The sequence below is a fragment of the Hetaerina americana genome, unplaced genomic scaffold (assembly GCF_022747635.1).
Source record: "Hetaerina americana unplaced genomic scaffold, ioHetAmer1.1.p SCAF_75, whole genome shotgun sequence".
Taxonomy (NCBI): Eukaryota; Metazoa; Arthropoda; class Insecta; order Odonata; family Calopterygidae; genus Hetaerina; species Hetaerina americana.
This window is the reverse complement of record NW_027287372.1, coordinates 501,685-517,658: the sequence shown is the minus strand read 5'-3', so window position 1 is coordinate 517,658 and position 15,974 is coordinate 501,685.

The window sequence follows — 15,974 nt, the reverse complement described above, 5'->3', positions numbered from 1 at the left end:
CGAGGGCGCGCCCTTCGTAAGCTGCTTTTTACCAATAAGTAGTAGTAGTTTTGGGTTTTAGGGTGCGTCGACAGCTAAGGTCATTTTGCACCACTCATTAAATATAAAACTAAAATTCCTTTTTACTTAGGAATAATAAATAAATAAATACGGTTAAATATAAATAAATAAATAATTGTTAAAATCAAAAGCATTAAAATTATGAGCTCCAAAGCTAAAGCTGCCCCATTAAACCGGTTGACCTTAAAAAACTTAGGACTCGGTTAATAGACCCAGAGTCATCCCCTAAAATATTTTTTAAGTCTCCCCTTATCTTCAACATGTCTCTGGCCCTTTGGTGTCTTGTACATTCCGTCAGGATATGTTTTATCGTAAGGGGTTGGAAACACTCATTGCAGCGGGGCTGTTCTTTTACCTCCGCAAAGAGGTACGAATGAGTGAGGGCAGAGTGTCCTATTCTCAGGCGCGTAATCATGACCTCTTCCCTCCGAATGTTCCGGATGGAAGAGGACCATGGTGAAACGACCGGTTTTATTGCCCTGAGTTTATTATTTTGCAGAGACTGCCAAGTCTCCTTCCACTGATGCAGGACCGAGTTCCGCAAGGCGGCCTTCACGTCCTCCATTGGGACCAAGGTGGAGTCGGTCTCGGGTTGTCGAAGGGCATCCTTCGCTGCCTGGTCAGCTTTTTCGTTGCCTCTTATGCCGACGTGACCAGGAGTCCATATAAAGGAGACCCTGTTCCCCTTTCTCTGAAGGGACAACAGGGTATAATGGATCTCCTGGACTATCGGGTGCACAGGTGCAAAGACCGATAAAGATTTTAGGGCGCTCAACGAGTCGGTGCAGATGAGGAAAGAGCCATTGCTTTCTTTTATTTCTCCTAGGGCCGTCCTTATGGCTGACAGCTCGGCTGTAAAAATGCTGCAAGAAGTGTGCAGTTTTTTCCTCACGACTCCATGGTAGTGGGACACGACTGCATAGGCACACGCAGATTCTGACTTTGACCCGTCGGTGTAGACTGGGACAAAGTCAGAAAGTGAGCTGAGGACGGCACTGAAGAGCTGCTGGTATTCGGAATCGGTCGTTTTGGCTTTGCGGCGTGCACTGGCAATGAGTTTAATATCCGGCATTGGTGTTAACCAAGGCGGATACTTAGCATAGGAGACGGGGCATATTTGAGGAAATGTAAAATTTACCTCATTAATAAAATCATTAAAACGAACGGCAAAGGGTCTAGTTGCCCTTCTCCGCCTGTTAAATAAGTCTAAAAACCGTTGGTTAAAAACTATGTTAAGACAAGGGTGGATTGTCTCTGATAAAATTTTACAGGCATAGTTGCCCATTAAAATCATCCTGCGGGTTTCCAACGGAGGCTCCCCTGCGTCTGCAAGTAGGCTTGGGACTGGGCTTGTTCTAAATGCCCCGGTGGCCAACCGTATCCCAGCATTGTGGACACATGTGAGTGGTCTCAAGTAAGACTCTCGTCCTGAGGAATAAACTATGGAACCATAGTCCAATTTGGATCGCACCAAGCCTCTGTACAATAAAAGCATGGTGGTGCGGTCTGCTCCCCAAGTGGAGTGAGTTAAAAACTTTAAAACGTTGAGGGTTTGGCGACACCTCTCGCGTAACACGCGGATATGCTCCCGCCAGTTCAGCTTTTGGTCCAGGATCATGCCGAGAAAGCGGACGGACTCCACAAATGGAAGAATCCTACCCAACAGGGTTAGGGTCGGGGTAACGTGGTAACCGCGAAGACGGTGAAAGTGCACGCATTTCGTTTTCTCCATGGAGAAACGAAATCCGTTCTTTCGCGACCACTCTCCCAGTTTGTTTAGAGTCACCTGGGCTTGCCTGGAAGCGTTTGGCAGTCGTGTCGACCGGCAAAATATGGCTAGGTCGTCCACATAGAGCGATGCCATCACCGGGGCATTGATGCATTCCACCACGTCGTTGATGGCGATGGCAAATAACGTCACGCTCAGTACTGAACCCTGGGGTACCCCGTTCTCCTGTGTAAAAGATCGGGATAAGTGCTTCCCAGTCCTTACTTTAAAAAGGCGGTTAGTTAAAAAATTTCTGATAAATAGGGCCATGTTGCCTCTAAATCCCCACTTGTGGAGCGTGTTGAGGATTCTCCATCGCCACACACTATCATAGGCCTTCTCCAGGTCGAAGAAGACTGCTATGACGTGTTGACGTTGGAGAAAGGCTTCCTGGATGAAGTTCTCAGTGCGCACCAGATGGTCTGTCGTGGACCTGCCACGCCGAAAGACGCACTGAGCGTCGGAGAGCAGGTGTCGACTCTCCAAGCACCACATGAGACGTCGGTTTACCATCCGTTCCATCACCTTGCACAGGCAGCTGGTGAGAGATATGGGACGGTAGTTGTTCGGGTCATTTTGGTCCTTGCCCTGTTTTGGGATTGGTATCACGATGGACTCTCGCCAGGCATTTGGAAAACTGCCCTCGTTCCAAAGTTGGTTGAGGGTATTTAGGACCTCCCCAATCGCAGTTTCCGGAATGTTCCGGAGAAATGCGTTGTGGATTTCGTCCGCCCCTGGCGAGGTGTAATGGGAGTCTTCGATGGCGGATTTAAGCTCCCAGGACGTGAAAGGCTCATTGTAATATTCCCGTGTAGGACCTGCACCAAATTTGAGAGGGACTCTCTCGCATCGCCTCTTCCTGTACACAAAGTCCGCGGTATAGCCCTCGTCACTGCTATTGGCCGCGAACTGACTGGCAAATATGTTGCTTATTTCGGCAGGTGAATTAACCACCCGGCCAGCAACAAGCAATGGCGAGATGACAAATGAGCCCTTTGACCCGGAGATTTTCTTCACTTTGTCCCATACCTGACCAAGTGGCGTGCGATGGTTGATGGTAGAGACGTATTCTATCCAGGAAGCCCTCTTGGCCTCCTTCACGGCCCTTCGAGCTCGCGCTCTCAGGCGGCGGTACGATGCCAGATTAGTTGCCGTGGGATATTTTCTAAAAATATGCAGTGCTTTTTTCCTCGCCCGAATCGCCCGGTCGCATTCCCCGTTCCACCAAGGGACAGGAGCTCGATTAATGTTCCCGGACGTACGAGGGATACTTTTCGTAGCTGCCGCCAACAGCGTTGAACTTAGTTTATCGACGTTGTGCAACGCGTCGAAACTTGCGTCGTGTTTATATGTAAACGTACGCTTGAAAAGTGGCCAGTCCGCACGGTTAATACGCCACTTTTCCGGAGGTTTTGAAATGGTGGGCGAAGAGTCTTCTTTAACGAGTAGAAGAGGAAAATGGTCACTCCCACAGAGATCGTTGTGGGTGGACATTTTCAGCTTTGGGGCTAGACTTCTCGAGCATAGACAAAGATCTATTGCTGAGAATTCCCCATTAAAGCTGTTAAACCGGGTTTTTTCGCCGCTATTTAATAAAAACAGGTTAAAATCCTCAATAAAGTTGGATAAAATTCGACCTCTCCTATTGCTTTGGGTTTCTGGCCCTCCCCAGAGAGGATCATGGGCATTAAAATCTCCCATCAAAATGAACGGCTGAGGAAGCTGGTGGACAAGGGCTTCAAGGTTCAGGCGGGTCACCGGTGCACCCTCTGGCAGATAAACGTTGCATAACGTCATCCTCTCAGGGGTATGCACCGTGACAGCGACGGCCTGGAATGGAGAGTTCAGTTGGACTCGCGAGGTGTAAAGGGCCTCACGGGCCGCAACTGCTACTCCCCCTTGGGCTCGTTGGCCACTTAGGTCATCCGTTCTAAAAACAGTGAACCCCTTCAAAATACCCTTATCTTCAGCCTTAAAATGGGTCTCTTGGAGACAAATACAAGAGGGTTTAAAATCTTGGATTAAAATGGCCAGCTCCTCCTTGTGCCGATAAAAGCCATTGCAGTTCCACTGCAGAATGGAACACATTTAAAGTGTTCAGTTAAAATAAATAAATAAATAAATATATAAATAAATAAGATGACTAAAAAGGGAGATGACCAACTCTATTGAGGTTATCGCTTGAAGCGATGTTTCCTCTTCCACTCGTTTGCGAAGACCTCAGTATCGGAGATACTCTGGTCCTCTTCAATTACCTCCGGCTTCTTTGGCTTCACTGGAGGCGGCGGGGAAGGTGTATTCTCACGCCCTTTTGGCGTGTTCCCCTTGGTGGTTTTCTGTGGGCTCTTCTTTGAAGGGCCCACAGGAGTAGGTGGCTCCTTGTCCACCTTACTCTTCCCATCCTTCACCCTTTTGGGTTTAGGCACTTGCGTGTTTTCAACTGGGGATTCTTTCGGTATCTCCGTCTGCGTGGCGATGGTACACTTTACACATTGCGTGGTTGCAACGGAAGCAAAGGACCGGGAGAAAGTTGGAGCGATTAGCGCCCTGTATTTTCTCCTCGCTTCCGCATATGGGATTTTTTCAAGGGTTTTTATCTCCATGACTTTCCTCTCTTCTTTCATCTTCGGGCAATCACGAGAGTACACTGGGTGTGTACCCTCGCAATTGACACAAAGAGGTTCCGAAGAGCACTCTTTATCCTCGTGCGCGTCTTTGCCACAGCGCGGGCAGGTGGCCTTACCCTCGCAGCGCGACGCGACATGGCCGAACCGTTGGCATTTGAAACAACGCACGGGATTTGGGATGAATGGCCTCACTGGTACCGATTCATAGCCCACAAACACCTTGTCGGGTAGTCTATCACGCGCAAACGTCAAGATCACGGAGGTGCTGTTTACGTTTTCTCCGTTGCGCCTTGTGGTGAGTCGACGACAGTCAGTCACTCCCTGAGAGAACATTTCTCTCTTGATTTCTTCCATGTCCACGTATAGGAGGTCGTAGTGACTGATGACTCCCCGACAGGTGTTAAGAGTGCGGTGCACCTCCACCTTAATCGGAATGTCATGGAGCATTCCCATAGCAAGCAGTTTATCGCTTTGTGTATCGTTCAGGGTCTCTATAAGAAGTGTACCATCCCGGAGCTTCTTCACGCTCTTTGGGTCCCCAGGCACAATCTGTGACAAAACTCTGCGAATTAAGAAAGGAGAAACCTTTTTCAAGGTTTCACCTTCCTTTATGCACGACATAATTAAATAGCGCTTACATGCGCCTATGCACTTTTCTCCCCCGCCGGTGTCCGGACGGGATCTTTTTAGTGGTGGAAAGGGTTTTTCCTCCATAATAATAAATAATTCGTCCCTCGGCCTCCCCACCCGCCACGGAGCCACACATTTGGGACGCCGCTCCGCCAAACCGGAGCGGTCGCCAGGGCTAACTCGAGGGATATAGCGCTTCTGGAGTGGTTGTCTGTTTCGGGGTGGATCTTCGGTGCAAGGGCCCACCAAAACCCTTACATCTCCGACCTCCCTACGCAGACCCCCACAACCTTGGCACTCGCCACCGGAGCGAAAACGCGACGGAAGCCGATTGACCGGGAGTGGCTAGCTCCCGGCCTCCCGTTTACACGAAATCCGGGGCCGAAAAGGGGTATCACTCCCCGGTCCATACAGGGCATCCGACACCCTGCTGGGAACCAGAAAGCTCACCCTCCAGGATCCCCTTTTCTCCCTTACGGGTCTCCAGGCACGGCAAACACCTGGGCGGATCGCAGGCCAGATGGTATGGCCGCTCACAGACAGTGGATCCACAGCACTGTCCGGACGCATCCCTTGCTGGCTTGGGGTTTGTTTTCGGGGTTTTCTCCCCGCCCTTTTAGTCGCCTCTTACGACAAGCAGGGATACTGCGGGAGTATTCTCTATCCCCCTACCCGCGGGGGGTTTTTTACCAATAATCTCTCCATCCACTCACCACCTTTCCCTACCCACTTTCACCATCACCCTCATTCCTCCGATATCCTGGATGTAGTTACCTCATCTTCAGATATTGCATTTCAAATCCTAAGCCTAGATAACTCAGCCTCCGACCACTGCCCCATATTTTTCTGCGTTCCTACCCTCTCCTTTATACAACCAGAACCTAGTAGAAGAGTTAACTGGAAACTATTTAAAGAGAACTGCTTGGCCATTACCCTTGTCCCTTCTCTGACTAGCACTCCAGTCAGTATAGAGAAAGCGGCTCAAGACTTTACAAACTCCTTAACCGACGTCATTCATTGCTTCTGCTATCCTCCTTCTCCAGCCTCTATCGCTGGTCCCACACTTCCTTCCAGATATCTTGCACCTGATCTCACTTAGGAACAAGGCCAGAGCCCTCTGGCAACGCGCTCATCTACGCCAAGATAAAAACCGCTTCTGTGCACTCTGAAATCTAGTAACTTCCAAAATTAGAAGACAGGGATAAAACCTGAAATGACAAAATAAGCTCACTCTCCCACAAGGAAAATTCAGTTTGGACCCTAGCCCGCTGTCTGCGAAGGAAAATGCTACCCACCCTGCCAATACTTTATAATGGGAAAGAAGTATATGATGACAGCGACAAAGCAAATGCCTTTGCCGACTCCCTCAATTGCATATTCAAAAACGACAATAGATCATCGTTGGACTCAGAAGCGTTGGACAGCATCTCTAGCCTGTCACTTTGCCTATCACCCCCATTCCCCGAAATTACTCCTCAAGAACTCCACTCCATTCTCTCCCACTCCAAAACCAAGTCATCACCGGGCCCTGATCAAATCTCCAACCTTCACCTTAAAAACCTTCCAAAACCTTTCCAAGCACCTACTCTCCATCCTCAACTCCTGCCTTTCCCAATCATACTTCCCAAAGGCGTAGAAAAAGGCAAAAATAATACTCATTCCAAAACCCGATAAAAATCCTTCTGATATATTAAACTACAGACCAATTAGCCTGCTCCCCTGCATGGGCAAGGTCCTGGAATAATGCATCCTCAACCGGCTACAAGAGGAAATTTCGGCACTAGATCTAATCAGACCTGAACGAATTGGCTTCTGCCATCGCCACTCCACTACTCAACAAATAACAAGACTGGTTGAACAAATCTCTTTCGGCTTCAATATCCACAAGAACACCCAAGTAGTGTTCCTTGATCAACAAAGAGCTTTTGACAAGGTCTGGCATACTGGGCTGATACAGAAACTGCTCCAAACTGACATATCCATCTACCTTACCAAAATCATACACTCCTTTTTCTCAAACGGCACGTTGTCGCGTCGCTGGCGTCCGGGGTTGGCTGTGCGACCCGCCCCGAAACGCGAGAGCGAGTGAGCATTCTGCCCAGGCAAGGGCTGGGGTTGCTGGAGAAAATAAACCTCCCCGCTGTTCCGTTGATTACCCCGAAGGGCGTTTATTCCGTCCAGTACAGGATTACAGTAAAGGGGACTTTCTCCCAGGGAGAAGGTCGAGTGTCGTTTGCCTGAAGGGCGCGTGGAGTCCGGTGCAGCTCCAGCAGCTGGATGGCGGCCGGGGTCCTGTCCGGCTTCTGGCTGGTCGCGGGAGCCCGACGGTCCGGCGAGCCAAATAGGGGCAGCCTCGGCACCTCTGCGTAGGGCGTCCCTGGAGAGTCCAGGGGCCGGAGGCGGTACTGCGGGGTGGGCGACGTCAGGAGACTCAGCACCGGCCACGTAGGAAGGGCGGCCTCGGCCAACCAGGTCCGGTAGTCCTCGCGGGTCGACGATGATCCCGGGGTTGTCGTCGGAGGTGCTGGTGGTCGAGTGTCGGAGCGGCGGGGCGGCGTCGCGGCGGGTCGGTCCTTCGTGCGGCGTCGAGCTCGGTTGGCGCTGGGAGGCGGCGCGGTGGACGCGGCATCCGTCCGGTTGCTTTGGTCCTGGTGAGCGAAAAGCCTGGGGGCGAGGATTTCCTCGCTGCGCCACCAGGTAGCGTCTTGGGGGGGAGAGGGAGAGTGCACCTGAGGCGAGGATATCCTCACTGCGCCAACAGGTAGCTTTGGGAGAGCGAGGATCTTCTCACTGCGCTGGCTCCCTTGGGACTCCCACCCCGTTCTGTCTGTTCGGGTCTCAGGTCCCTCCTTATATACCTGCCCTGGCCCGGGCGGTAGCCAATGGGCGAGCGCTGAGGGGACTCCGGGGGAGGGGAGACCACGTGACATTGTGACGTATCGCTCACATGCCCTGGCGGTACCCAATGGGCGAGCGCTGAGGGGACTCCGGGGGAGGGGAGACCACGTGACATTGTGACGTCGCGCTCTCCACGTGGCAGACTCTCCCCCTATTGCATCGGAGCGCGGGTGGAGGGGAAGATTCTCCGTTGCCGGGAGATTTGAATTGTCTTCGCTCTGTGGAGCGGGCTTTGGCCACAGTAGGCGCACATCATCCCACCCCTCCCCAGTTGGCGCAAAACCCGCTACGAAGAGCGAGCGCCAGGTTGTTTCTGGGCCCGTTTCCGTGGGATGTGTGACCCCTATGGGTGCTGGGGCGGGTTTGAAGGGGTCTGGTATTTTCCCGCCCTCTCGTTTCCCGCGTGATTTTCGGGGCAGTCCCGATGGAAGTGATGTCCGGGACAAAATCTGCATTTAGGTGCTCCTGCTGGTCGGCCTTGGCTGGTGTCCTCGGCCTGGTCCGCTGAGATGGCGCTTGCTAGCCGTATTAATTCTTCCGTGGTTTTTGGTGGGCTGGCGCGCAGCATTTGCCTTATCCGTGGCAGAAGCTGTTCTATTAAGGTCGGCAAAATGGTTTCTTGGTTCCCGTCCGGGAATAATCTTTTAAACAGTTGCAGCTTCTTCAGGATAAACATCTCCGCGCTTTCCTTTTGTGCTTGAGTACTTCCAAATAGTTTGGATTGTATAAGCGCTCTCTGGGCTGGAGTGTCGTAACGTCCCCGAAGCCTGTTTTTGAAGTCTCCCCAGGTCAGAGAGAACTCCCGGTACGGTGTCCACCATCGCCGTGCTTCCTCCTGGAGTTGTTACTCCGCCCTGCGGACCCACCATGTCGTTGGTAGTTGGTCATCCCGAAATGCCGCTTCCATATCTCTTAGGAACCTTTCTGGGTCCTCTGCTTCTCTCCCGAAAAACTCCGGCCACGGTGTCCGGAAGGCGGGTTCCGGAGAGGATAGCTGTGGGCGGCTGCGTTGCTGCGGCAGGGTGCATCTTCCGCACACAAACTGTAGACCACTTGTGTCCCTGGCTTCGTCCCTCCATCCTAGGCAGAGATGGTGAAACCAATGGTGGCAGCAGGCGCAGGAGATCAGGTGTTCCCCCACACCACTGCAGTTTGGAGTCTCGCATTGGTCCCTGGTGCGGGTGCGAGTTAGGTTGGGCGCCACCGAGTGTTGGTAAGGCTCTCTCGGAAGAGCCGTGATGGTTGCAGCGAGTGTTCCATTGATGGGCTGAGTCGCCATGGTGGAAACGTCTCCCTGTTCGGTGTCAACCGACTGGGTGTCTGGTGGATTTCCGCGACCGTTGTCCATCTCGCCTGCCGAAGTAGAGGCGTCGTCCCTCGGTGGGGTCTGTGGGACACTGGTCGCTGGTTGCCGGGCGTCGTCAGTCAGAGGGGCCCGTGGATCCCAGCTGCTCTCCATGCAGCTAGTCGTAGTCCCCGTTAGTTGGGCGCCAATTGTCGCGTCGCTGGCGTCCGGGGTTGGCTGTGCGACCCGCCCCGAAACGCGAGAGCGAGTGAGCATTCTGCCCAGGCAAGGGCTGGGGTTGCTGGAGAAAATAAACCTCCCCGCTGTTCCGTTGATTACCCCGAAGGGCGTTTATTCCGTCCAGTACAGGATAACAGTAAAGGGGACTTTCTCCCAGGGAGAAGGTCGAATGTCGTTTGCCTGAAGGGCGCGTGGAGTCCGGTGCAGCTCCAGCAGCTGGATGGCGGCCGGGGTCCTGTCCGGCTTCTGGCTGGTCGCGGGAGCCCGACGGTCCGGCGAGCCAAATAGGGGCAGCCTCGGCACCTCTGCGTAGGGCGTCCTTGGAGAGTCCAGGGGCCGGAGGCGGTACTGCGGTGTGGGCGGCGTCAGGAAACTTAGCACCGGCCACGTAGGAAGGGCGGCCTCGGCCAACCAGGTCCGGTAGTCCTCGCGGGTCGGCGATGATCCCGGGGTTGTCGTCGGAGGTGCTGGTGGTCGAGTGTCGGAGCAGCGGGGCGGCGTCGCGGCGGGTCGGTCCTTCGTGCGGCGTCGAGCTCGGTTGGCGCTGGGAGGCGGCGCGGTGGACGCGGCATCCGTCCGGTTGCTTTGGTCCTGGTGAGCGAAAAGCCTGGGGGCGAGGATATCCTCACTGCGCCAACAGGTAGCTTTGGGAGAGCGAGGATCTTCTCACTGCGCTGGCTCCCTTGGGACTCCCACCCCGTTCTGTCTGTTCCGGTCTCAGGTCCCTCCTTATATACCTGCCCTGGCCCGGGCGGTAGCCAATGGGCGAGCGCTGAGGGGACTCCGGGGGAGGGGAGACCACGTGACATTGTGACGTATCGCTCACATGCCCTGGCGTTAGCCAATGGGCGAGCGCTGAGGGGATTCCGGGGGAGGGGAGACCACGTGACATTGTGACGTCGCGCTCTCCACGTGGCACTCTTCCCCTATTGCATCGGAGCGCGGGTGGAGGGGAAGATTCTCCGTTGCCGGGAGATTTGAATTGTCTTCGCTCTGCGGAGCGGGCTTTGGCCACAGTAGGCGCACATCAACGTTCTTTGTAGCCCTTAACAATGCCAAATCAACCACCCGGTCCATATCTGCAGGCGTTCCTCAAGGATCAATACTGTCACCTGTCCTGTTCAACCTTCATGTCAACGACCTACCCTCACACCCAAACAGTGAAAGCTACCTCTATGCGGACGACTCAGCTATAGCGTACACTTCCTTCGACCCAAACCACGCCGCGAAAAACGTCCAAGATTACCTTAATACCATAGCAGGGTGGATGACCGATTGGAAACTAACAATCAACCCCAGTAAATGCATTAACGTAAACTACGCTAGAAAATTGAAGAAACCCAACATCACTCCTATCTACTACGGCAGGGAAAAAATCCCCCAGGCATTATCGGCTAAATTTCTTGGTGTACACCTGGACAGCAAACAACTGGCAAACGCATACCCAATACGCGCTCAACAAGGCAAATGCTGCTGATTTTTCCATCTATCCCCTAATTAAATGCACCAGTCCTCTCCGTCTCCACACCAAAGTCCTCCTTTTTAAATCAATGATACGACCCGTCTTAACATAGCGTGGTGGTGGTGGTCTAAATGCGTGGTGGTGGTGGTCGCATGGGGAAGCAACGCTGAAGAGCCTCAGAGCTGGGCAGCGAAGAAGGAAACCGACAAGAAGCCGGTGGAAACAAGAAAGCCGAATAGCCGGCTGTGCGCTTATCTAGCCTTTTCATAGATCCTGATTCGCAGATTTTTGTTAATTGTTGGCAATTGTTGCCAATTGTTTAATTTGATTTAAGTATTTACCATCTCCTGTTTACGCTCCCTCAAGGTGGACCGAAACCCGACCTTTCCTACCCACCCCTGCAACATGGCGGCTGTCCCATCGCCTGGTGTCTCCCGTCCTGGACATCCGGTTGACCGAGATGGATTTATAACACCTAAAAGGACCGTTAAAATATTGGCACAATTGACGTCAAGCGCCTCCCAATCCGGCGTGCAACGACCTTTTACGACAATAAGCGACACGGCAATGAAGCGCGCGCGTACCTCGGCGGATCCATTCATGTCGATTGAAACGAGCAATTCCTTCTCCGCGCTCGCTCCTGCGACTGAAAACCTTGCAGCAAACCAAAACCAAATAGATACGCAAGACAATTCTGAACAGAACCCAAGAAATAATTAAAGCCTACGAAAATCAGTCGTGAACCGCTTCCTCCTCCCCTGATAATCTACGATGTCAAAGACGCCCGTTCACTTAGAGACCAGATCAGATCGACGGTCAAGGATCAATTCAGTGTCCTGCGGTGATACGTCAGCCCGAGTTCAGACACGCACAATGGACGATTTCAAATCCCTGAGAGCAGCACTCTCCAAGGCGGATGCCCAGATGTCCACTTGGTGTGTCGGCGAAGAAAAGAACACATCCTTTACCTTTGGAGGTTTACCATCTCGCCACCAACTGGACGACTTGCTTGATGACTTGAAAGCAATAGGTATTGATGCCCGCAGAGGTCGACAACTCACTGCAGAGGGGAAGCCAATCGGCGTATTCGTGATAGCCATCGCTCCACCCGAATCCTGGCCGATCTCCGCAGCTAAGGCTATCCGCAGTGTCGGAAATTGCGTGGTTTCGGTGCGATTGTATGTCTATGGAAACCCCCAGCTGTGCCATTGCTGCTCCCGTTTTGGGCACGACAGTTCTTCTGCTCGGCCTCTCCTAGATGTCCCTTCTGCTCCGGAAGCCATTGCCTTCAAGATTGCCCCCGCTCAGGCGCCGAGAAGTGTCCTCACTACGACGACAACCATGCAGCATACTCTCCCGAATGCGAAAAATTGCGTGCTCAGAAGGAACGCCGAGACGAAAAACCATTGCGAAAACGCCGTGGAAAAGGCTCAGTAGCTTCTGCCTTTCCAGCTACAGCATCCCAGGAAAACCCAACCAATCCAGCACCATCAGCTAACTCCACAACGAAGCGGCCTGCCATCCTCGGCACAAGAAACGCCTGGCGAGGAAGCGACGCATCTCAAGACCTGGCCTTATAACGCACCACGCCAATACAGTGACTTGGAATTAATTTCCCAGCGATGCCGCACCCAGCTGTATCTTCTGAAGAAACAGCTGTATCCATCCTCGTCCCCTAACGGGAACGCCGTTGTCTCCAAAGAGCACCGTCGCATCAGCCGACGACCCTTTAAAGGACCACATCTGAATCGCCCGCAGACAGCCAGGGCAAAGACGCCGGCAGCGAAGCACTCCTGTGTGTACTCGGTACGCTGGCCACCATTGCGACAACACTCCAGTCTCAACTCCAAGTGTTTTCTGCAACGCTTCAGCGGCTGCCAACTCTGCTTACAAACCATCATGGATAAGCCTTCTCCAAGACGCCGTAACATCGTGATTCCGTCATGGAACGCTGGAGGCGCGGTATCGAGGAAAACAGCGGAGCTCCTTGAATTCCTAGCACGTCAAAGATGCAAAATACCCCTGATCCAAGAAACTCGCCTGAAACAGGACCGTTGGACTGTTCCTGGATTCCAGGTTTTTTGAGATGACAGGACAAGTCGGGGAGGAGGAACGGCAATCCTGGTGGCGAAACATCTTTGTGCAGTGTCTCCCGTTACCGTCCTTCACTACCACAGAACAACTGCGGTGGAACTTGAATGTGAAAAGGGCTTGCTTCGCCTGGCCTCCATCTACATCGCTCCCCAGGTGGCGCTTCGCATGGCAGAGCTGGCAGCAATTTTCAACGGGAACATCGCGGAAAGAGACCTGAACACTAAACACCCGTCTTGGCGCTCCCGGGTCGAGAACAGCCGAGGTCTTCGCCTTAGACAATGGATTTCTTAAAGCCGTCTAAATGTCATCGGTACTCGTACCCCGCCTCATTTCACTCCATGAGGAACGACGACGTACTTGACATTGTATTACACGCGGCATTGCCATCGTCGCTCACGGCGAAATCAATCCACGCCCGGGAGAGCGACCATCTGCCTGTCCTCCAAATCAACGGTCGCCCGCTCGAGAATCCACCCAATACGATGCGGAATTACGAAGACGCAGATTACTCTCTTCCATAACCAGATCACGGATCGCATCGCCGCCCAACCGCTACCCCCAGCCGTCGGCTCTCCTGAAGAGATTGACTTCCAGGTCGATTTCCTGGCGGAAACTGTGCAGTCGGCGGTAGCAGCATCAATTACCGAACGTCCAGTCCGTGAATGGATCACCTGGCTCTTATCAAACCCATCAGGGACCAGATCAGGATGAAGAAAAGGGTCAGAAGACGCTTCCAACGCTTCCGCTGTCCATCGGTTAGGTCTCTGCTCAAAGCTGCTCAGCGCCGCATCAGGGAGGAGATTGCTGCCATCGGGGCCACCAACTGGGAGAGGAAGTGTTCCTCCCTATCCCCGGAAGACGGCTCCTTCTGCAGGCTAGTGAGACGCCTTCGAGGAGAATCTCGCGAGGAGGCTCCTCTATGCTCATCAGCGGGCTACCATTGTACGCCGGAGGAGAAAGCAGCAGGGTTGGATATTCATCTGGAGGTCTTCACGCCCCTGGACGGCGACCTGAACCTGCCAGATCCCCTACTATCGCCAGTGAAACCGCCGAGACCTCCATGGACCGTTCCCGATCCAAAGGAGTCTCCTCCAATCATAGAGGAGTCGGACCTTCGCAGGGCCATAAAGTGTCTAAAGCGTCACAAGGCACCAGGACCAATTGGCATCGCAAGCATTGTCATCACCCAGATTGTCATCACCGCTCTTTGGCATTGGTTCTTCTATGCATTTTCAATGCATGCCTTGCTCTTGGACACTTTCCAACCCGTTGGAAAGAAGCACACATCGTCTGCATTCCAAAAATCGGAAGAGCACCATCGCCGACGAATTTCTGCCCGATATCGCTGCTCGACGGCCTGGGGAAACTCTTCGAGAGGATTCTCCTGTGCCACCTCATCGCCATCGCGGAGCTAAATGTCGTCCCAGATCATCAATTTGGATTCAGGAGCGAGCATTCGACGACACACTAGGTCGCACGCTTGCTTAACTTCGTCACTGAAGGCTTCAACCGACGGCACACCACCGTCGGAGCCTTCTTTGACTTCAGCAAGGCGTTCAACCGGGTTTGGCACGAGGGGATGCTTTGGAAGCTGTATTGCTTTGGCTGTCCCTGTTGGTGGTCGGCGATTACTTCGTCTTGGCTGCAAGGATGGACCTTCCGGGTCAACTGGGGCTATGTAACGTCCGAGAAACGGCAAATCCGCGCCTGCGTTCCGCAAGGGAGCTTAATATCGCCATTCCTCTTTAACATCTATACGGCGGACATCCTCTCGGACCTAGGGAGCAATTATCTAATTGCTACTAACGCCGATGACGCAGCCATCCTCGCCAGATCGTGCAGAAGACACCTGGCATCCAAATACCTGCAGCAAGCTGTCGACCCCGAGGGGATGGTATTCCTGCTGGCGCTTTTCCGTCAACGAACGGAAGAAAACGGCAATAGTGTTCTCCAAAGGCCAAAAGGAACCAAGCGAAATCCTCATCAGCACTGAAGAGATCCATTGGCAGCGCTCGGTGATTTACCTAGGAATCACCCTCGACAAGTGCCTCAATATGCTGCAGCACGTCAGAAGAAAATCGGGTATTGCAGAGAACCATCGTCATCCCCTTGCACATTTTCTTGAGAATTAACACCTCCTCTGCAGACGACTTCATCTATTCTCCGCCGTTATCCACCCGATCATCGTGTACGCGGCTCCCGCGTGGTGCGGCTTGATGGGTGCAGCGGCGAAGTGTATCCTGAATACCACCGACAAGAAGTCTGCGTGCAGCCTTGCGATTAGGATGGATACCAGGCAACGCAGCCCTTTGGGAGATCGCAAACATCCCGCCGCTCGACGACGTTCTTCGGGAGAGGACCATCCGATTCCGCAGAGCCGCCTTCTCAACCCACGGAGAAATCCGCGGCGCCACCGATGTCATGGTTTTCCCGTGGGACAAGCACCCCCGCCCTCGGGCAGCAACAGGAGACGACGACCAACCGCCGCGGAAGCGTTGGAAATGAGTCGGCCTTTTCGGAGCCATGTGCTCCGAAACGATACGACAACGATGAGGTCCCTCATAAAACCCGTCTGGTCGCCGAGTAGACGATCGATCGATTGACAGATCGCATCTGGATCGGATCGGGTAACGGTGTCTCTGTTGTTTTCAGCGGAGAAGCCTTCAAACTCTAAGTGTAACTGAGGTTTCCTTCGGGAAATATTCATCTCTTCCCTCTGGGAAGTGATTAAGTGCTTAACTTGCGACTTCTTCACCGGTTAAACGCAAGGTCAGCTCCTCTCTTGAGTGTCCTCTGGGACCGAGGGGCCCTGTGTGAAAGCCAAGGGGAGGGAGGGACTTTCAGAGGGGGTGGCTGACTGAGAACCACCTTCTCACCTCTGAAGGGTGCTCAAATTAATTGGGTTGTCTC